The sequence below is a fragment of the Amphiura filiformis genome, chromosome 8 (assembly GCF_039555335.1).
Source record: "Amphiura filiformis chromosome 8, Afil_fr2py, whole genome shotgun sequence".
Lineage (NCBI taxonomy): Eukaryota > Metazoa > Echinodermata > Ophiuroidea > Amphilepidida > Amphiuridae > Amphiura > Amphiura filiformis.
Genome location: NC_092635.1, coordinates 60,998,022 through 61,022,253, shown reverse-complemented (window position 1 = coordinate 61,022,253; position 24,232 = coordinate 60,998,022). Strand labels below are relative to the sequence as shown.

The 24,232-nt window shown below is 34.9% G+C and overlaps 1 protein-coding gene across 2 annotated transcripts in view; it reads right to left on the bottom strand.

Annotated features, from left to right (window-relative positions):
* LOC140159329 (sarcospan-like) overlaps positions 1–24,232 on the bottom strand; it is a 63,601-nt gene that overhangs the window by 36,686 nt on the left and 2,683 nt on the right. The window contains exon 1 of one of the 2 annotated variants that reach the window (XM_072182771.1): positions 1,199–1,480. The exons of the other annotated variant lie outside the window; for it this stretch is intronic. The gene's annotated coding sequence lies outside the window, so the exon portion shown is untranslated. Of the gene's footprint in view, positions 1–1,198; positions 1,481–24,232 lie in introns of those variants that run through there. 2 annotated transcript variants of the gene reach the window in all.

The window sequence follows — 24,232 nt, the reverse complement described above, 5'->3', positions numbered from 1 at the left end:
TGTGAAAGTGCATTATGTAATATGCCAGTCTGTATGACATGACACAGCCATAAGCAACTGCTGAACTTCGCAACGCACAAAATCATTTTACTCGTGTTCACGGATGTTAAACAACAAATAACACACGGGAGATTCAATCAATGTTGTTTTCATATAAACACTTTAAACACTATTATTCACTTAAATGAACATCTGCGTGTAGTTATAAACGCGTGCATTCAGCTAAATTTGACAAAAATCAAATACATTTTGTTTGTGAAATAATGTAATTTAGCGAACATGACCTTGAATCGGCTTTTATAATATAAAAGCAAGATGGGTATAAAAGCTTATACTGGAGACGGATTAGATTATGTAATTTAAAAATGCTTTTATATGCCGCGGAACTTACAAAGTAGCTGGCTACTTGTGTAGGCATAAAGTAGGAAATGGTCTGGGTATCTTACGAACGCAATGCACAAATGCTATGTACTTAAGCATAACATTTTGAAATGCATTTTGACGCCCACAGTTTTACAGTCATAACTGCAATGTAATAATATTTGTAAAAGGATCAATTTTATTTGACATTCATTTGCAATTTTGAAATGGCAAAATTCGAACATTAAAATTTGGTACTTCTTCTGTTACACGCATAAAGGTATATTACATTGGTCTATCTATCCAGGGAGGGAACCCCCTCCCCCTGATCTATTCTAATGCATCTATGACGTAAATTCCCTGATGTTTGATATCGTGCACTCTGTATTTGGCAATCTAATTTGTATAAAACTAGTGTGTGGAAAGACAGCAGAAAGACGATTATTACCGAGATTAAATAGCAAGGTGTACAGCATAGCTCAGAATGTGTTGATACATTATACATGTAACGTTGCCAACTATATCATGTTAAGACACGAGACATAGACTAGACATGCAGCCAGTAGTACCTGATGTACACCCACGCGGTCTTGTATTGGATGGCTTGCCAATACCAATGCCATTTAACACATTTTAGTCTTATTTTCACTTAATACGAACCCAGATACGATAATATCATCCTCCCTTCCATCTCCGATATCCAAACTAAAACCCGCTTTAACACCAAACATGCTATGTGATATAAGAGAGCTACTCTCACATCCCTGGTGATATCACGCACCTCGCTTGATTCATATACACGAACACGGTCACATAAATTCTATGCATTGAACCTTACCATGACCGGTTTACTTCACACATCGTCTTCAGATCATCTTGATAATTTTCCTGATTTTGTAGCGCCCAATCACTCAGATTCATGTACAGATTCAGTTAATTAAGTAGTAATAGATCATTACATCGATAGCGAGAAGCAGAGCTGGCTGTTCACATATAATCCTTATTTCTGATGCATGCGACAGGTTACAAAAAGGGCATGCCCTCACACAGCGCTGTAAATCGAATAAGACTCGGACAAATGCCGTATTTTATGCGACTGAACTCTGTGCTGAGCCATATGGCAATAGCACATTAAAATTTACAAGTGTAAGTGTTTGACGATAACTAGACGGCTTATGAGATAAGGGAAAAGTTGTGTGTAACGCATAGTTGATGTTGGATATTGAAGCAGTTTGTTACCAGCTGTACAACTGCAACAAGGCGATATGTTGGCGCACTGTTTGAATTCTAATGATGAGTTGCCTATCTTAGTAACTGGTGATTCTGTGGTGAACCCATCAAGAATGGTGGTTACCCATTGCAAATAGGCAACGTCCGGGGCAACGTACTAGTACGTATTTTCAGGCTGATAACAACGATATCTTTCCATACCAGGCCTGGTTGGCCATCCCGTGTATGATCATATACTTGTCAATTACCTTTGTCCTGTCATGGAAGAAAGATGAGAAGGAACCACAACGACTTCGATCGGCCAAGTTTTAATCCGCTTATCTATTGACGCATGAAAAGAAAAGCTATCAATGGTACTTACTTTCATGTATGATCCATTTACCGCGATCGATGCTTGGCAAAATCATTACTGGAAAAATTTATAACAAACCCATCCACGAACAAACAAACGCTACCCAGAAGTAAGATTATGGAATTTCACTGATGCTCTGAACATGTATAGTAGCTTTGTTTTGGGATCTACAGTCAAACTGTTTTCTTGATCGTGTTGTGTAGAAAATGTCCTATAAAACATCGAAAAGGTAATCAAAATCGGCCGTTTTTTTGCTGAGTTTCATCTTTAGCAAATAAGGTAAGATTTTGGTGACTTTTTCGATGAAAAATATATGTAAAATGTTCTTAAATAATGCACAATGTTCCGGTTGAGTCCGGTACATAAAACCTGTTTAATTTAATAGTTTATATGTGTATAATCGTAACTAGCTAACTCGTTTCAGTGCCAAAGACTGCCAACTCTGAGAAAAAAAAAAAGTCATCAAAGTTCGGAAAAAATGGGCAAAATGGAAGAAAAAGATGTAGGCCATCAATGACCGATGATCACGTCACCAAAGAAAATCCTATAGGGTGCTTGCACGGAAGGTCATTAGTTCAAATCATCCTTCACACACGCTCCAGAAGACATGCAAATACATGGAATACAATACCAATCACCTATTTAACGCGGGGTATTGATCAAAGTAAATCCTCATGAATAACAATGTCAACTAAATGTCGGTAAAGGGAGTGGACAAAGTGAATGCGTTCGTTGTGGTTCCTTCTTATCTCTTTCTTCCATGGTCCTGTTTATACAAACTAATCATTCATCCTAAATTTAAAAAAGGCTCCGTTATATATTAATAAAAACCAGAGAAGATGACATTCCCATAAAAAAAAAATTGGATTTGCTAATTTCATGGTATTTGACCTTGGGACTAAGTGGACTTTCAAATCTTGAAAGTACTTATTCCAAAAAGGTTTAATCAATAATTGACAATTGAACTATGATGATCCCTATTCAATCCATAAAGCAAGAAACTATTTTTATTATCCATATCTTGAAAAGTATTGATGCTATGTATATAATGTTGGTATCATTTTAAAGCTTTTTGTTCCGTGCTTACATTTTTATGCAAATTATAAAATTTCGAAAATGCGACTTGTTCCTGGTTTTGTCAGAAAGGGTCACATTTATGTCTCTTAAGGGATCGGATAGCTACGGTATAGCAGAGTATTTTTGTGGGATTTGAGAGCAAAGTGTTTTCGAGTTTTCACCAGACCAAGCTTAACATCGAAGGACACCTATAAATAACAAGTTTGGCAGTAAAGTGCGCTTTCCATTTCCTGGCACACCACCAAGAATGAATTTATGTCTCTTAAGGGTAGACGAGGTATTGTTGGTCGAAGCAATCTAAAAATCGATTTTCATTATCTAGATCAATATATTATTGAAAAGTAACACCTTGATGTTTTGCAAACGTTCATTCTACAAATCGTATACTTTGCAAACTTGCTTAATGTATTGTTGTTAATGAGTTATGTACGTTTTACAAAAGTGTTGTTGTTTCAGCCCTCTTTACAACGTAACTCAAGAACCGCAGCACCTATAAAAGTATATCTGTGATATTTTAATTCTTCTACACTCTCGCTATGAATTGAGCAATGCAGTTTTTGCCAAAGCTCACTACCATTCGTAAGATGCTGTGAACTACCAAATCACAACAGTTTAAAATGATTAATAACCTTAAGGGATCGGATAGCTACGGTATAGCAGAGTATTTTTGTGGGATTTGAGAGCAAAGTGTTTTCGAGTTTTCACCAGACCAAGCTTGACATCGAAGGACAACTATAAATAACAAGTTTGGCAGTAAAGTGCGCTTTCCATTTCCTGGCACACCACCATGAATTAATTTATGTCTCTTAAGGGATCCGATAGCTACGGTATAGCAGAGTATTTTTGTGGGATCTGAGAGCACATAAGACAAACCAAATTGCATTGTAAATACGAGGAATGTCCTTCTAATATTAAATAGTTTGGATTTTCTTGAAATACGCGATATAATACTAATTTTATGGCAAATTAGTTAATTATTAAAAATTGATACTTTCGACATTTAAAAGTCCTTGAAATAAACTTTATAAATCTAATGCTATGAACTTATTGTCTTTGTATAGATGGATTTGTGGTGCAAAGTGTGTACAATTTGATTTCATGTACTACATGTACTAGTATAATGCCTCATATGTTTCCCCATTGAGTGATTTGTCTGTTAATGTCACCCATCATCAGATGTTATCTAACATTATCCTTAAGACTGCTGCAGGAGCAGACTGCTTCAATATTAAAAAGCGAGTATCCCTGTACATTTGCCTTAAGAACGGAAAAGACCGTGTTTTGAGCTGAGCCTAAATATATAGGATAAAATTGCAACAAACTTCAGAGCAAAGCAGCATGCAGCAACTAATAATGCCCATCACCCGACCCCCCCCCCCCCTAAATGTTAATGCTTCCGTCGCCACTGAAAGTGATTCTGTGTTCCCTGGATACATCGACTTGAATTTAAGGAGAAATACCCTTTAAAATCCCTACCAATATTTAAAGTGACATGACGATTGCGTGAAAAGTTTTTTAACCTCGCTGTATAAAAAAAAACCATACGGTCACCAGACAACCTATGCTGAAACTAATTACTATTGCTATGATAGTGGGGTTTTGATGACGCCTGGTTCATCTTCCTTAGCTTTCCTTGTTAATAAGCAGTGTCCACCAGGCCATAGTGTCTACAATTACGAATATGAAGCTGTAATCAGGGGAACGAATTCACTAATGCAATTAAGCGGCAAAACTTCGCCTTTTAGCCTTTCGGGATTATGCTCTTGTTGCGAGGCCTTTTAGAAGGTAGATAGAGAAAATTACCGGGAGAAATTATTAATGAACATGTTTATAAATTGAGCATATCATAATCTTTGTTGATGTATAATGATGTAGACATATTTCAGAGGATTTTTCCTTGCATTTCAAGCCAAAAAAAAATAACGATGGTTTATTATGGTATGGATAGGGTGTGCGCTTCTTAAGTTGAATTTATACTCGATCGTTTTTGCAGAAAAGCGATTCTCACCCATGCTCATATAACTTCCGTTTACAGAGCGTCATGCAAAAACGACAAATAATACACAGTTTTGCAAGTTGAAGAAATCTCAACTTCCCAGCGATGTCGCTCGACACGTGCACGTGAATGCATCATTTTCAACCAACTGGATCTGTTATTTTGTTAATTAATTTACCTTTCTCAGTAATTAACTTTCTGTGATATGAATTAATTCAAAACAATAATTATTGACAGCAATAGATGTTCTAAAAATGTATTTTGTAGAATTTAGAGTAGTTTTAATCGTCGTCTGCAATCGCCATCGCCGTGATAAGCATAAATGCAAAAGCGACAAGCGATGCATCGCAAAATTCGGCGATTGCCCATCGCTTTCCAAAAGCGGTGCATCGCAATCTCTCGACGATCGAGTATAAATTCGGGTTTTGACAAGAACGCATGCAGTATACGGGATGGTACGAGACATACTCGTACTTCAAGGAGCTACTTGGACTGGTAAACCAACATTATGCTGAGTTTGTATAATTATATAAACTTTGATAAGTATAATTATGCTGGAACAATAATCACTATAATAGTAATGATGGCGATGAGATTTTTCAAATAGTTTCTTGCCTCTTTAAGTTCAAAATATATTTCTGTAAAATTGTTCATACGGTATTACTGAAGAATAAAACTGCGAAATACCCATCATGACGTTCCTCTTGCGAATACAAATGGACTCTTTGATATGTCTAGTATACTATGGTCCAGCATTACGGACTCTGCCTTGTAATCGGTGGATTGCGAGTTCGAGCCCCGGTGGTGCCATCGTGTCGTGCTCTTGAGCAAGGCGCCTTACCTTACTTGCCTTTCTCTACCCAGGGGTGAAATGGGTAGCTACTCGCACACATTATGCCAATAAAACCTTTTTGAAAGCTCGTACTAGTCTCTCAAAAAAATCCGGTATACATCCCATGCACCGATAATACCGGGTCAAAATGATGCCACCGGGAATTTCTTTCGTTTTATTGCCCTTGAAAACCATGTAATTTCGAATATCCTTTCTTGATTTTCTCTCGGTCTCTCCGTCGATGAAATATATATGGGATTTTTTGAAGAAGCGTAACAATTGATTGAGGTGATTTCTATATTTAGTACTTTATTTTCAGTAGCGGGTTTATTCATATACTTTCTATTATCATCATAATGTATTTATGCATCTTCAAATGTGATGCATCTACAGTGCATTTACAACAATTACATAATTATTGTGTAAGGGTGAGCGCTCTCTGGACTTACACATTTACAATATGATCTAAAGTTTTCTAGTATAGAACTGTTTGCCAACTAATTGGGTCCTTCGCCTCTGGGTTTTACATGCAGACTGAAGACCCAATTAACAATGATCTAATTATACAAGTACGCCAATAATTCGTAAGTTGATTACAATATATTTAATTTGAAAGCCACCTCCTCACCTGGGCGATATATGGTATGCGATATATCGCACTGTTATATGGTATGGTGGTATTGCACTGTTCATCGTAATATATCGTTCTATCTATATATAATATATCGTTACTGTGTAAGTATTCATAATTAATGATTGAGACCTACATAATTATTTTCTCCTGCACTTATTACATTGTGGCCATTAGTTACGCTCTAAATGAGTTAATTTCGAACTATTTTACTCTAAAAAGAGTATTGCCTTCTGTGCCCGATCCAATGAAGTGAATTGGACATACTGAAATAAACTCTTTTCAGAGTAGAATTTGCTTTTCAAAGATAAGGGAAAAGTGTAAGAAAGTGCACTCTCCTCTTTTAGTATAGAGTTAAGTTTTACTCTTTTGGAATTTCATACTCCCTATTCCAGAAAAATAAGGCACTCATTTTTTGAGATCAAAAAAATATTATCCTGTTTTGCCAAATGAAATTATAGCTAAATCCTAACCCTTTAGTTAGTTCTAAACTGGCAATAAAAAATGTTTTAATATTTGGCCAATTGTTGGAAATAATGGCCAAAACCAATTATGCATTTGGTAATATTTTTTAATAACTAATAATAATAAAAATTAACATAAAAATATTAAATTTATGAGAAAACCATATACCTATTTTTGACAGAAATTGTAAGAAATACTGCAAAATTGCATGTTTTGGTCAATTTGCCCTCAAATTGCAAAACTATTAAATTTTTACTTTTATTCCAACTAATCCAAACAAATTAGTGCTGTATTTTCTGGAATATGTGAGTAATAATTATTATATTTCGAAAAAGTGACTTCACAATTTTGAATTAGAGTTCACAGTGGACATTATAGCTGGCCTATGCGTTATATAATATTATACGCCAAAATTTCCTCAACATTTTCATCAAATGTTCTTTTATGTTCTGTAAGTTTGAATTTCGAAATATACCTATATATTATTCGATATAATCTTGTTTGCGTAAATATGACGATATCTTTAATCCAAGGTCTTTTACATTTGCTGTATTTTAATCTTGAACGACATGTCATGTCAGCATAATTAATAAAAATGCAAGAGCAAAAATAAAGTTGTTTTAGAATCAAAATGTGTAAACTATCTTATCTTGGAATGCTGAAACTAGAAAAAAAACAGACATTATTTTGTATTTGATGAGTAAGTCGACGTTCCTGAAACCTTCAGTCTTCAGCTAGAGGGTTGTGGGGATAAATGTGAAGACAGACTGACGGTTTCGTCATTTCATCTGCAACGACGGTCATTGGCAGCATTTTTGAAAGGGGACGCCCCCTAAAAATCATAAAAGGAAGAAAAATAAAGCAATAATTGCCCTGTGCATAAACTCCATGTTTTGGGTCAAAATATTGTAAAATTGTATACTTTTGCGCACTTCGCTCGCACTGGTCCATACAATAGCAAAATACACATCTGGGGCAAAAAGAGTCCCAGAAAACCGGAACAAAATGTGCTCCTAGGGCCCCTACCCCCCACCCACCCACACCTAAATTGTAATGCTCTCATCGTCACTGGCGACGGCTCATTCATCTTTATAAATAGATATCTGCCTGTATTAGTCTTCTTGTCTCAGAAGAGAATGCTCAAACTCCTATCTGTGCGGTAGAAGTTTTAGCGCATTTGTGGCTGGCCTTTTTCTCTTTTACATGCTTACAGGAATTTCATTTTTTTCCCTTTCAAGATATCAAATAAAGGAAAAAATCAATCTGAAAATTAGGTAAAAAAAGTACTGGTAAATGCGCAAAAACGAGACGGTCTTTTGAGAAAACTTAGTATCAACCGTCTTGCAATTCTATAAAACAGAGGAATTCTTAAATTAAAAATTCATTTGTCGTGTATGGAAGCCACAACCCCTTTTAAAGATATCTTTTATTCACCCATTAATTTGGTTGGACTAGCGTTTATGCAATTTTAAGGTTTTTGTAATTATGTAGACGTGTTTAATCGAAGCGTTAAGACCACTCTATAAAATCAGTTTCATCTACTTAAGAGAAAATTACATTTAGTACACATAACAGGAACAGAATTCAAGGTACGTACATATTCAATTGTAGCACTAAAGCAGTCAAGTTATTCCTGATTTTTATCTCTTGGAGCGGCGCAGAATTGCTTGAAGAGGGCGCAGAATAGATGATGAATTGGTCAATTCGTCGCCCCCCTGAGGATGGCACACAATATGAGCAACATTTGCAAAAAATTTCAGTTTTATCGTACGAACAAATAGTAGGGCATAAGTATAAATTTCCATAATTCTAAAGATCAGTAGGGCCTACAGATCATCATGATCATATAACATAATTGTTATGAATTAAAGTTTTAACTTCAACACTACACTATTTTTCGCTCACCTGGAACATTTTCACTAGTCCGACTAGCGTCTTCAGCAGATGGTGATGCTGTGTTGATATCTTGTCTACAATCGGGATATCTCTCACTGATGACGTCATATGATTGACAGAATGACGTCATAGGATGTTACGATGTAGCGCCGCCCCCCCCTGGGCATCAGCAAGTTATCCCAAATAGGATCTATTTCTAGTCCTTGGTCACGATTTAGTCTCGGTTTTTGAGTCCTTATCATATGACGTCATCAGTGAGAGATATCCCGATTGTAGACAAGATATCAACACAGCATCACCATCTGCTGAAGACGCTAGTCGGCCTAGTGAAAACGTTCCAGGTGAGCGAAAAATAATGTAAAGTTAAAACTTTAATTCATTTTATCTACCACTACGTATGAATATCCACTCGTATAACATAATTGTTGTTATATTAAAAGGTCGAGTATTCACTAATATATATATCGTCAGCCTACTATTCTAATTGTCAAAGTCATTTTTTGTAATTTTGAGAACAAAGTTCAAAATATGGTTCAAGTATGCAATTAAACATATTTATTCACAAATCTTTGCTCAAGAACAAAATGCTAAATGAGACAAAGGAAAGGGAATAATCAGAAATAATTAGGGCATTTAGGGTGATTACGTAGCTGATGCATATACTTGAACCATATTTTGTACTTTGTTCTCAAAAAATTACTACAATTATCGTAGTAGGGTGACGAATACTAATCGAATTCTAAATTCCTTTCCGAGAATTCCATACATGCATCCGTACTTAATTTAATTATCATTTTGAATATTGTAAAAACAAAATAAATACGATCTGTAAAATGCTTTAATTCCCAAAATGTTAAAATTGAGTATGCATTCTACACAAAAATGTTTCTGTAACTGCATGCATATGCTCTCCTATTAGTATATTGTGTCTTCACGTTCACAACTTTTTGGCGTAAATTTTCTTTGAGTTTCCAGCCGACATAATCGCATGTTCGCTGATATCTTGAAAGTTAATGCAAGTGGCATTTTTTCTACTTCTTGATACCGGCTTACGATGACGTTCAGATTCATGTATTAATGTGGATTGTGTTCTACTAATTTGCATACAGAGGGACCTGGGAATTTTAAGTTACCTGGTAAAAACTCGTACCAGCGTCATACAGTTATGTTATGCAATGCAAATATTTCAATACTATCCCCAACTGAAGCCACCAAAATCTTACAAATTCTTTCAAAATTATACCTGCGTCAATATATTTGAATAAATCATCACAAGTAATGTTTTTTACTAATTTCAAATTTTTACATGTAATTTTTAAACAATTTATGTTCTCAAATATTTATGACTACCCAGTGATTGTTAGGGACGCACCATTAGACTTCAAGGGGATATGAAGTTTTGAAGAAAAAAAACCTTTCCTCACTATATGAGCAAAAAAAAAAACTTTCCCCACCAACACTAAAAAAAAACCTTCCCCAACTAACTGTGTATAAATGCATGAAATTAAAAAAAAACTTGCCGCCTTCGACGGCCTTAAATTTTTTTTTTAAATTAGCCACCTTTGGCGGCGAATTTGTTTTTCCCGAACCCAACTTCCTAACCCCCCTTGAAGTCTAATGGTGCGTCCCTTTCGTTAAAAAAAAGCTCATTTTTTAATGCTCTGCGTGCTAGCCATAGGCTCCAACATACAAGTCCCAAGTTTTGAGATATTTTCTCAAAATATCAAGAGCTATCTGAAGAACCCCTGAACCAATACTAGGCTTGTTTATACTCATTTTAATGCATTTTTCATGCTGATTCCAAGGATGGACATGAAAATTTACAATTCTGATATTTTTTTGAATTAAAAATATTGAAACTTGTCGTCTACATAAAAAAGAAATGCGGAGGTTGTTATAAGAAGTGTGCGGGTAATAACAGATTTGCTTTGCAAATGCTGTTTCGCAAGTTTCTACAACTGCAACCGTTGGTAATATTAAAGAAAAGACAATATCGAGATTGGGACATTTTAATTTATATAATACCTAGGGCATTATTTGAAAGAAAGCTTTGATGAAGTTATCCAATAATAAATGCTACAGTACTGGTGTATGTCATAATGTCACATACAACCATTCCAAATTAATATTACACAACTCACAATGTCAATTTAACAATAAGAAATATGTGGATATATTTCCGCAAGCTCCTTGTTGGCTTTGTGTTAATTTTGTATCAAAACGCTGTAGATATATAGAATTACTTGTCAGAAGTTGTATAACCGCACATACTCTTAAACTGCGCTAACACTGTGAATGTTGGAAATCATCAAATACCACCGCCGGTTCTACACTGTAGAATCTACAGGTTACGCTGATTACTTATATGCAACAATTTGTGATAAAAACCCGATAATGTATACTGTAACATGTTTGTAAGCTTTTCATATCCATGATGTCAATGTCAACTTGTTATGCATAAAATAAACGTAAAATCAACCTCATCGTTCCATGTAAGCTAATAGTCTTCACGTTGTCTTCTTTGAAATAATATACATTCTGTTATTCGCGCTGATACATTTCATTATTCTTACGAGAAACCTCTACATGCTAGGATCTCAAGCATGCAAATCTGACTGATCTGTTCTTCGAATGCGTATGGTACTCCATAATTGTGGGTTCACTTTATGAGCTGTGCCTATGGAATGGAGATTGTATTGTGTCGTTAGGATGAGACATTGGCTTCAATCTGGCGATATCAATCAGTGATCTTGCAATTTCCGAGGAAGATTTCTCCAGTGTTTTGGATAATAACAATGGGTACTACCTTCGCACACTTGATATTATTATTCAATAAGAAACGACGCTATGAACATACAGCAATCCTTCAAGTTCAAGATTTATAGTGCGCTACGCACATGCGCAACCCCTAGACGTTGATCCACAAGCCTCACCACACTTTACAGGTTGTCGCTGACCACTACGACCCCATATCATTCCACAAACCATAAACAACAACTCATGGGATTTTAATATCTTATGAGCGCACACCCAAGACATTCCACAATTAACCATCGCAACCAGGATCAGCTCCCCGACTCCGTATACTGGTTAAAACGAGACAATTGGCAATTGTACGTTCCTTGTCCTGGGTCAAGGGAATATCAAGCTAACTAAATTTTCCACGAAAGCGTTTTATCTATCAAGGCTTGGTTATTCAACAGTATCCATCATCAACCAACTCATTGAAAAGGTAAATGAAGTTGCATTGGATAATGAAAAAGTGTTTGATTCAGTGGAACATAAAGACCTCTTTATATAGCTCTTTATAGCACTACGTTAAATTGGAATCAATGAAGGATATGACCAAAATCTTGAAGATATTTACCAAATTTACACAAACGCCATGTCTCAAAACAACCATGGCAAAACAATATACAACCATAATATTCACCACAGCCAATAGAGGATATAATGAGGATGTTAAAACCTCCGGGAAAGGGGATCAACAACAACAAAAGCTTCTCGCCAAGTATATAACATATCTGACATGAATGTAATGTACGGTAGCTTTGGTCATCACAGCATCAGTATATAGGACATTGAGGTCATTAAAATTAATAATGTGAATATATAAAGGAAGTAAAAAAGGTATACACAAAAGCAAACCTAAATATATGACAACCGCCAATCAGAAGGTAACATTATTGAAAACAGGGGCTACAGCTTGGCTAAAGTGCGTGTTCTTGTTGAACTATACAGGCCGATATCGGCGTTTATTGGAAGTAAGTTCTTCAACACGTTCAAAGAAACGGTGGCCTTTTGTAAGCTAAACATGTAAACGAACAACGTGCTCGATGTGGTTATTCAAATGCAGCTAGCCGTTATCTTTATGAGACAGAGCAATGTGTTTATTTGCTTGGATTAAATAAGCTCATCTAATTCGTAGAAATAAGATTGTGAACATACGTAAGTTGCATTCGATTGACGCATAATCAATCTTGATGTCTGATTTTATTTGTTAGTATTTCTGCTTTAAAAGCATTTTGCAAGCTTTAAAATGACACCTCGTTTGCTCAAATTGACCAAGACATTCATATTTTATAAGTGAAAAGGCTAGAAATCTCAAATTCTTATTATTTTTCTTATATTTCTGTCTATTTTAATCTTTATATTGAAAAGCACTTTGCCGCAAAGTCCCCTTTTGATGTGTTGCAGCAAATTTATTGTTTGAATATTGTTTCTTGTTTTGTAATATGAGGGTTTCTATATCTAAATCTAAACAAATACTCAATAAAATCACAAAAGTGACATCTAATTGAGAAAAAATGGCTTACGAAGAAAATACAAATGCGCTTAAAATAGCTAAATCAGTATAGCAAATGTACATAATATACAAAAGAGTACAGGCATTTTTGTTACATTTGCATTCAATTTCATACTACGAAATGTAAAATTTAATATTGTTTTTTCACATTTTTATAAAACAATTTTGAGCTCGAAAATCTTGACAGTGAAGGCTATATATACACAGCCTTTCACGACCACTCGGTCCTATTTAAATACTCTTCAGTCATGTCAGTGGATATACTCAAGGATGATGCACGGTTTACGCACTTTAGTTTAATTACGTGTGGACGCGCGTGTGGTATATCAAAATCATTATTTTGAGCCAAATCCAAATCATTGATACGGTCGACATTAGAAGACGTAGAATAAAATTGTGAGTTTTGTTGTTCGTGATAGGCATTATATACTCTTGCGGTACACACGACTGCATACGGCCTGGTTTATTTACCAAACGTAAACTCGGTAAATTCCTAAATTCCAGTAAATAACGGCAGACTTGTTACAAGATAAGAACCAATTTATTAATTATAAATAATTATCAATGTTTCAAAACATAATTAATTGATAAATAACTCGTTTGAATGTATTTACAAATGTATTCTCTCAAGAACCAAGTCTATATATAGTTTGTGTAGGCCACTATTTTTGTTAACATTATAAAAGATGTTGCCGGTTTTGTAAGCGTACGTTGATATCGATTTTGCTTTATATATTGCTTTCGGGATTTGTAAATGCGTACAACACATAAAATGGTGGTATCTAAGTTATATGCACAACTTGTCTTCTATCTTATCGTGAAATAATAATATTCTTTTAATTTATGGATGGCTGTATGCATGATATGCATATCGTGAAAAATGCAAGCGTGCAAATATAAAATCTCACTTCGATAAGATACTTATTTCTAATTTCTATTATTGTTTATACGATATTGCTCATTAAAGCTTCATTCTGCTGAAAAATACATTGGTGCAGACGGGTAGGATACGCCAGTCATTTCCCAATACATCGTTGATGTAGAAACTGGGATTTTTCTTAACAACTGAACGGCATGGATATAGAGCAGAGAGGAGATGCAAATCATCTTCTCTGGATTCAGGAATCTATAGCATAATAGGTTACCTTACGGCATGGAAGTCTTATCTCTATCTTCCATGCTTATGGCCACAGTTTTCATTGTGTGCTTCATTACATGGAATACAAAAAAAACTCCATCAATTTCATCTTTGAATAGTATTGTGGTATATTCTTTTAATAATGGTACCCTTTTAAAACTCTTGCAATATTCTGCACTTCACAAACCTTTTTTATATTGATCACGCTGTTTTTAAAGTTCCTAATAAATTCATTTGATTAGGCCCCTATACCAAGCATGCAAGTCAAGATAGGAATGCCCTATATATTAGTAAAGCACATTCACGTTTCTAGAAGCGTTATCGATTGGGCTATTCCGGTCGATATCCTTACACCCCCTGTGGAAGACATAACCTTAATCTCTCACACGGGGGTTGTAGATTTCAAATTGAGTCACCCATTCGGGTATAACCCTGGAATAGCTGGAATAGCCCATTTTGGAGCAGACGACACTGAATGGGTAGCTCCATTTGAAATTCACACTCCCTGTGTGGAAGATTAAGGACATGTCTTCCATGGGGGTGTACGTGTTTTAACTGGAATATGCCATTATGTATAAACATATAATACATGTCTATCACATGTAGTTAAGTTTGTAAATAACCAGCACTCCCATTGACCTTGGAACAGTACAAATTGACGTTTTCCATACGATATTTATTTTAATTAATACTATTGACTAGACATCACATGACAGAGTAAAACTGAATCGAATCTTAATTACAAATGCGAGAGTTTTCTTTTTCTCCTTGAAAAAACAACACTGCAAAAACAGTGTAGAAATCGTGGACAGATTGGTGTTTGGAAAATTCAATGTTTAGCATTTAAACACCTTAATGTCTAAATCCTAAACATTAAACACGTAATCATGTGAAATTAAGGCATGGAATGTGTGTAAGATCTAAACATTGAAATGTTTAAATGCTACACGTTTAACTTTCTAAACATCTGTCCCCGATTTCTAAACACTGTTTTTGTAGTGGACAAGTCTGATTACAATTTATTGATTCTAAACACATGCATGCGTTTAATTATTGGAAATAATATAACAAACACATGTATATGTATAAAAATCTATATTACTTAAGTATGCGTTTTTTAAAGGTTTGGTTTTTAAACACGTTTATGTGCTTAGAATTTAAATAATTATAATAATATTTATTCAAGCGTTTAAGGGCTGGGGTATGAACGTTTGGACAGTATTTATTTTGGGACATCAGAGCACATCAGACATATCGAATTGCATTCTGAATACGAAGAATGTCATTCTGATATCAAATAATTTTGATTTTTTGAAATTCGCAATTTAATACACATTTTATGGCAAATCATTAAAATTGATATTTTTGATATTTAACAGTACTTGAAGTAAACTTTAGAAATCTGATGATTTATACTTAAAGTGTATGTAGGTGGGATGAAAAGCCGACGATCAATTGAAAATCGTATTGAAGATATGGATTTTTTCCCAAAACACCAAAAAAATTAGGTCTTTTGGGAAAAAATCCATATCTTCAATATGAAAGGTCAAAATTTTCAATTGACCGTCGGCTTTTCCTCCCTGCTACATACACTTTAAGAATATAACATTAGATTTATATAATTTACTTCGAGGACTGTTATATATCAAAATTTGAAAAATATCAAATTTTTATAATTTGTCATAAAATTTGTATTATATTGTGATTTTCAAAAAATGAAAATTATTTGATATCAGAAAGACATGCTTCGTATTCAGAATGCAATTCGATAGGTCTGAGGTGCTCTCATGTCCCACAAAAAATACTGTCGAAACGCAATAAACGCTCATTTTAGATCCCTTAAATGTTTAAGCGTTTAATAATGGAACACCTGTACGTATTTAATTTTTATTTAGTTTAAGTGCACTCACCTATACATTTCTGCAAATTTAAATGCCATGCTTTGCTTAAAATATTGGCAAAAAGCTATTATGAGCAATTTCGGTCAATCGATTGATTATTGCCTTGGGCCCTTGGTATATAAAGTGCAAAGAAACCGACCAGGAAATAACTACATGTATAAACATTTCAACATTTTGGAAACTGTAGGTTTGATTTGCTTCAAACAAAAAGAATATTGATCAGTGTTCCTCCCCCCTCCCGCAAGATATATTATTTGTCTAAAGCATACGACCTGTGAGCTTTTTCGAGTCCACTTGAAGCAAATTTACCATGTTAAGATCAACTTTGATTTGGTTAAATGCTTATTGCTTACATAATCTAGAGACAGTGATCAGCAGCATCACTTGACCTCCCTCCTGTGGAATTGTGCAAGTTTGTTCGTTTGTGTGGTCGTGTTTTTGTTTGCATATTTGTTTGTTTTTCAGATTGCCGTTGAATTTTCGAAGCAATTTCAATATTGTTACATTTGCTATATCATATTCGCATGTCTACAACATATAGTAAAAATATAAAAATAAATAAATAGGCTTAGATAATAAGCATAGGGTGCGATTGTGGCAGATTTAAACTAAACATCTCAAAAAAAGTAACTAACCCCCCTTAAATAATGGCCATCAAAAACGGGCGATTGTATTACAAATCGTTGGAAAATGCGTTGGAAGCAGCATTTATTTCTGAACATTTTGATACCTTATTTATAGCAATTGGCTATGAAGTCACGGCGTACATTTAAATCAATGTAATCCAAGATTTGAAAGTTGCAGTAAATTTTATTGATTTGTATTCAGTATAATGAAAGGAAATCTGTGTAATGATATCTGAGTGTTTTTGTATTGTTGTAAGCAACGTGGTAAGTGCAACTTTCAAATCTGGACCTCACTACGCGGTGTTTTATTGTTTTCTGGGCTATCGTATAAAATGAGGTGTCAAAATGCGCAGAAATAAATTCTACTTCCAACGCATTTTACAGATTTGTAATACAATAGCCCATTTTTGAAAAATGACCATTATTTAAGAGGGGTTAGTTACTTTTTTGAGATGTTTATTTCAAGTGTCGTATATGTTCAGTCAACATTGAGCACTACGAATCCAGCTGCACATGCTTTAAAGGGTATAACTATAACTTCAGACAATATTTCATATACATTGTAACATAATTATGCAATGAAGGAAAATCTTGAATAAACCGGGCGTGCAACATACATCTGACATGATTGTTTAAGTGGTTATTTTCAAGTGGTATTATGAGCTATCTTCAGTAGATAGCATTTGAACAGATTGTGAGCTATATTTAGCATATAGCACCTGAACAAATTATGAGCTATCTTCAGTAGATAGCACTTGAAAAGATTATGAGTTATCTTCAGTAGATACCGTACGAATTATGAGTCATCTACATTATATACACTTGAACAGACTATAGGCTATCTTCAGTAGATAGCACTTGAAAAGATCCTGAGTTATCTTCAGTAGATAGCACTTGAACATATTATGAGTCATCTACATAATATACACTTGAACAGAATATAGGCTATCTTCAGTAGATAGCACTTTAATGATTATGAGCTATCTTCAGTAGATAGCACTTGTATATTGTTCAACCAGTCAGTCCTGGTGGACACACACTTAGGTCCTGATGGGACCAAGCTCAAGCCATGCAAGCTTAAAAGCTTATATTAGCCTATGCATTCTGGCCTGTATGAAGATAGCTAAAAAGAAACAGATAAACAAGGACAAGAAAAGCCACCCCATCAAATCAATTGTACGATTTTGCTCTTAACCTTGGGTCGAGAAAAAGAAACTGGGAATTCTTATTTCGTGCCCTCGATACAAATAATGTTGTATTATAGATCCCGACTCATCTCTTTTATTTCATTATTGAGATCCAACACATATTAAGGGTATACGAGGTATTGTTGGTCGAAGCAGCCAAAAAAAATCGATTTTTATTATATCTGAATCAATATATTATTGAAAAATAACACTTTGATGTTTTGCAAAAGTTCATTCTACAAATCATATACTTGTGAAAACTTGCTTAATTTATTGTTGTTAATGAGTTATGTACGTTTTACAAAAGTGCTGTGTTTCAGCCCTCTTTACAACATAACTCAAGAAACACAGGACCTACAAAAGTATATCTGTGATATTTGAATTCTTCTACACGCTCGCTATGAATTGAGCAATGCATTTTTTGCTAAAGCTCACTACCATTCGCAAGATGCTGTGAACTACATTTTTTTTTTGCCGCTTCGACCATCGTATACCCTTAAACTGCTACATGTGCTATATAAATATATCGTAAACACACAAGTGAAAGGGGCTCTTGTTCGTTCCAAGCATATTCAAACCACGTAACCACCAGAATCTTAGCCCATAAAATCTCCATCCTCGAAGACACTGACCTCAACAACTCGTTACCTCGTTGAAATTCTCACCCATGCATTGCTGTACGCAATGCTAACAACTTGTCTTATTAAGTGAGATTAATTTATGCAAATTTGCTGCAGCAGATTTATGCCGCGTCATGTTTGCCCCAAATTCAAGTGGTATTTCGTGGTGTTGTTTGCCACGGAGATTTGTTTGCTAATAACTGCTCATCTTGTTGTAGTGGCTATTCTCCATAATGCAAGACATGATTTTAATCTCCCACATATTTAAATTTCAATTGAAGTCGCCCATTTAGGCAACCCCATTTGAAATTCACACTCCCTGTGTGGAAGATTAAGGTCATGTCTTCCATAGGAGGTGTATGGATTTCAACTGGAATAGCCCATTTTGGAGCAGACGACACTGAGTGGGTGGCTCCATTTGAAATTCACACTCCTTGTGTGGAAGATACAGGTCATGTCTTTCATAGGGGTGTATGGATTTCAACTGGAATAGCCCATTTTGGAGCAGACGACACTGAATGGGTAGCTCCATTTGAAATTCACACTGCCTGTGTGGAAGATTAAGGTCATGTAAGCAATAGGGGGTGTGTGGATTTCAACTGGAATACCACAATCAAGAAAATAAGAATTTCCAGTATGCATATAAATTTCAAATCAATCCATACCTTTTGAATAATTGTGAGGGGTGGTTTGTTTATCAGTCTAGTCCCAAATAACACTGCAGCAGCCTATCTGCAAATAAATAGTAGCAGATCCTGTGGGCGGACTTGTGATAATATTTCTGCTCTCGAATGCATGCAGTTTATCTTCAAATGAATAACATTGCAGCTGCCTTTTACTTTTTATGACCGGCTCCCAAAGTAGGACATATTACTGCTGATATTTAACACTCACCCCAATTGGGTTTTTGCTATCGGAAGGAAAAGAATAAACAAAAAAAGGAGAGTAGATGAACAAAGAGGTCACTTGGTACCCCCGGGATTCGAATCAGCTTATACCACTCGCGTTTCAACCACAAGATCACCGACCGGTAGCCACGAGGATTTCGCTGGCCCGGCCAGCGATTCCGTGCGTATAATATGACTTATGGTCATTGTGCCATGGCATTACGTGGGATACATACATGCGCAATGGCTTTCCCTGTGAGATTGTGTTCGATTTGTCAGTATATAGGGTTAATCAAATAATACCCCGTTTTTATGAGGCCAGGCAGATCCTTCAATGTTTTATTGCATACCTCTGTTTACGATACACTGCAGGGTGCCTCTGTATTGCTACGTTGGTTATTAAAAACTACATACTGACACAATGTGTTAGATGACTTCAGCTTAATTGTGTTTTAAAATCGGTTTCTAAAAAACCAATTTAAATAGTTGCTTCCTCTTTAATAAAGTTGGACTCATCCGCGAGCATGAAACATTGATTATTATTAAAGCATTGGGCTAGGTTGAAAAATGTATTTTCTATCTGGTTGATTAAATTGGAGTAATAAAGTGAATTACTATTCAACGCGATACATTATGAAGGATACCGTACATCTACTGTGTTGCCATATTTTAAAAGTGGACACACTTGAACAGAATATAAGCTATCTTCAGTAGGTAACATTTTAATAATTATGAGCTATCTGCAGGAGATAGCCCTTGAAATGATTATGAGCTATCTTCAGTAGATAGTATTTGAACAAATTATGAGCTATTGTTAGTATAGAACTTGAACAAATTACGAGCTATCTTCATTAGATAGCACTTGAAAAGATCATGAGTTATCTTCAGTAGATAGCACTTGAAAAGAGCATGAGTTATCTTCAGTAGATAGCATGCACTTGAAAAGATCATGAGTTATCTTCAGTAGATAGCACTTGAAAAGATCATGAGTTATCTTCATTAGATAGCACTTGAAAAGATCATGAGTTATCTTCAGTAGATAGCACTTGAAAAGATCATGAGTTATCTTCAGTAGATATCATTTGAAATGATTATGAGCTATCTTCAGTAGATAGCATTTGAAATGATTATGAGCTATCTTCAGTAGATAGCATTTGAAATGATTATGAGCTATCTTCAGTATAGATAGCCCTTGAAATGATTATGAGCTATCTTCAGTAGATAGTATTTGAACAAATTATGAGCTATTGTTAGTATAGAACTTGAACAAATTACGAGCTATCTTCATTAGATAGCACTTGAAAAGATCATGAGTTATCTTCAGTAGATAGCACTTGAAAAGATCATGAGTTATCTTCAGTAGATAGCACTTGAAAAGATCATGAGTTATCTTCATTAGATAGCACTTGAAAAGATCATGAGTTATCTTCAGTAGATAGCACTTGAAAAGATCATGAGTTATCTTCAGTAGATATCATTTGAAATGATTATGAGCTATCTTCAGTAGATAGCATTTGAAATGATTATGAGCTATCTTCAGTAGATAGCATTTGAAATGATTATGAGCTATCTTCAGTATAGATAGCATTTGAAATGATTATGAGCTATCTTCAGTAGATAGCACTTGAACATATTATGAGTCACCTACACCGTATATACACTTGAACAGACTATAGGCTATCTTCAGTAGACAGCACTCTATAAGCTATCTACAGTAAATCGCACTTGAAAAAGTTATGACCTATCTTCAGTTTTACTTGAACATATTACGAGTTATCTATAGTAGATCTATTTAAACAAATATATGAGCTATCATCAGTAGATAGCAGTTTAATGACTATGAGCTCTCTACAGTAAATAGCAATATTTTGTGGAAAAGAAATACAAATCTATGTTATAATATTGCTTTAAAAACGTTTAAAAAACATACGTGAATTACGTGACATAATTACCCTGATAGTGCTGAATTTACTTTACATTAAATAAGAACGGGAAAATGTTTAATCATTAATATATCTGTTTTAAACAGTGCATGCTGTTTTGACTTGTATGATTATTAGATTTACCCAACTTGTTGAAATCCTTCAAATTTCTATTTGTGACTCAACTGTTGGCATAATTTTAAATGAGATGTGTATTTTCATTCTCAAATAACATGAGCCGCAGAGCAATACAACCTTTAACAAACGAAGATTTTAAACTGGTTTGAGATTTGTATTTTATACAGAAGAACCTTTCTTTGACGTTATTATTGTGTCTAGCTGTTCTTATATTCATTAGTTGGAATCAATTGATCAGATCACGAGTATCTACAAACCCCAGCTATAAAGTAAAATAACGTAAAACATAAAGTCTGATTAACTAAATAACTTATAACAAAATACTCAACTGAAAGCTAAACAAAGCATAGTGTTTACTGACGCTCAGCACCCTTACCGATTCAATCACAAAATGATAAAAAGTGTAATTTTGCAATATACAAGATTGATAATATCACTGTGCGACTGTAAGCTACCATATCAATAGAGAGCTTGCGAAATGACGTTACGTTAACTTTAACTTTAACTTCTAGAGGATTATAGAGGATTATGTATTCAAAACCAAGATGGGTTTGAATACATAATCCTCTATAATCTCTAGAAGTTAAAGTTAAAGTTAACGTAACGTCATTCGCAAGCTCTATTAACATCATATGAACGGTTTTTGCTTCTAATTGAACCCATGACACAATAATAAAAACCTCCGTATTGATTTAGCCCAATACGTCATCAAGATCGTATAAATTATAGGGCCTATTTGGCAAATTGCAACTAATGTAAACATTGCTAAACAACCGTCAAAGTGACCACTATACACTCGTCGAATTCTCGATCAAGAATTCTCAAATTGATTCCATATAAAGTGATATAATAAATAAAACAAATTTACTTTTCCATTTATTCAGGCAATGAGCCGCAAGTTAACTAGCAACCGGTTCTTTATTAATATTTTATGGTTCTTTCGCCTTAAGGTCGAAAATGCTAATCTTGAATGTCCTAAACATGCAAATGTTGGCAATTTTTTACGATACTATATACATATTCAAAGGAATAGCCAGTTTAATGAATATTTTTTTGTTATCTTTGATTGCTTTTTGATACCTTATTTAGACATGTATCTTGATTTTATCATTAGCGACTTTAGCGTCGTGTGACAGCATGTTTCTGGGTATATCTCTTTCCATGACTGACAAGTATAATATCGAACGCAACCCTACAATATAATTAAAGTCGCCAATGTGCTGATATTAAAGGTTGTGTTTATATATGCGTGTGGGAGTACGTGAGTGAGAATCTCTTAGTCTTATATCTAGGTTACGAGGTTTCAAGATTTTATTATATGATTTTATGTGCTATATTTGCGTCAGTCAAAAATTGTTCGTCTGTTTACTTTATATGCAACATTGACTTCTTGGCAGTAAATTAGCTCACTTGGCAAGGATGGCGTGTGTATAACGTGTTTAATGCCAGGTTTGTGTCAACGATGCATTTTGAAGAAATTACATTTTTGAGAGTAGACACAGGGTCTGGAAAGCGCACGCTCATAATTGTTAATTGTAGGATGTTAGCCCGGATGTTAACCTTTTAGCCGCTACTGTTCTTGCATTGGCACTGTGTTCAATGTAGGCTAACATAAATTATAATTAGTAAATCAGAAATTCTAATGTCTGTGGTGTGGTGGGTCAGGTGAGGTGAGGGTGTAGGATATACGTGTACGCGCATGTGTCCCCCGTGTGTCCCAAGGATGTGAAATTTTACGTGAAGATGCAGGAACTTGAAAACGTACTGCACTATTAACTTTGTGTCGATGTCGTAGGCCTAATCATTCGATTAAAAATTTGCAATATGATAACAATTTACCACGATTTTTATCATCTTGGATATTTATAAAAGTATCATCAACAACACTCACGTTTAGCTATCTTAATTCTATTAGTTCATTCACCTCAGTACAGTTTAGTTTACCGGATAAGTAGGTCAAAATAATAATATATATTCCGATAACGTGTCCTTAATTAAATGATTCGCGTGACTCGCTGTTTTAACTAGCATTACAGTATTACCAGCAAATGTTATCGCGCGTGTCTTTCAATATTTCGGTAATAACATATCAAGATCCCATCAGCGCATGTAAAGTGATGCACGGTATTTACACAGCCGTGACGTTAGTCACGGCTGTGTCTTTTTTCTTACAGGTTCTTCTTTCTTTCTTTCTTCTTTCTTCTTTCTTCTTTCTGTCAACCATTACATTTGCTCTAGCACTCACATGCTTACATAGATTTTGACCTAACTTGGTCACAATGATCATTGACCGTGCCCCTACATGTCACATGAAACTTGTGGGGTCAAAGGTCACACAGGGGTCATAGGGGACAAAAACGTGATTTCGACTCAAAATGCATCTTCTCCTACAAATTACGTAGAACAGTGACGCCACTTGCACACATGCATTGTAATTACCAAGTGTCTATAAGGTGTACACAGATTTGGGGTCAAAGGTCATTAAGGGGTCACTTCCGGTATAAAACGGAATACCTTCAAAATTTTTTATTATCTAAGGAAAACATAGGACAATAATGGTATGTTCACATATGAGTTGCAGTTATCCAATGTATATGTGGTATTTTTTTTTTTTTATTTGGGGTCAAAGGTCATTAAGGGGTCATTTCCGGTATAAAACGAAATACTT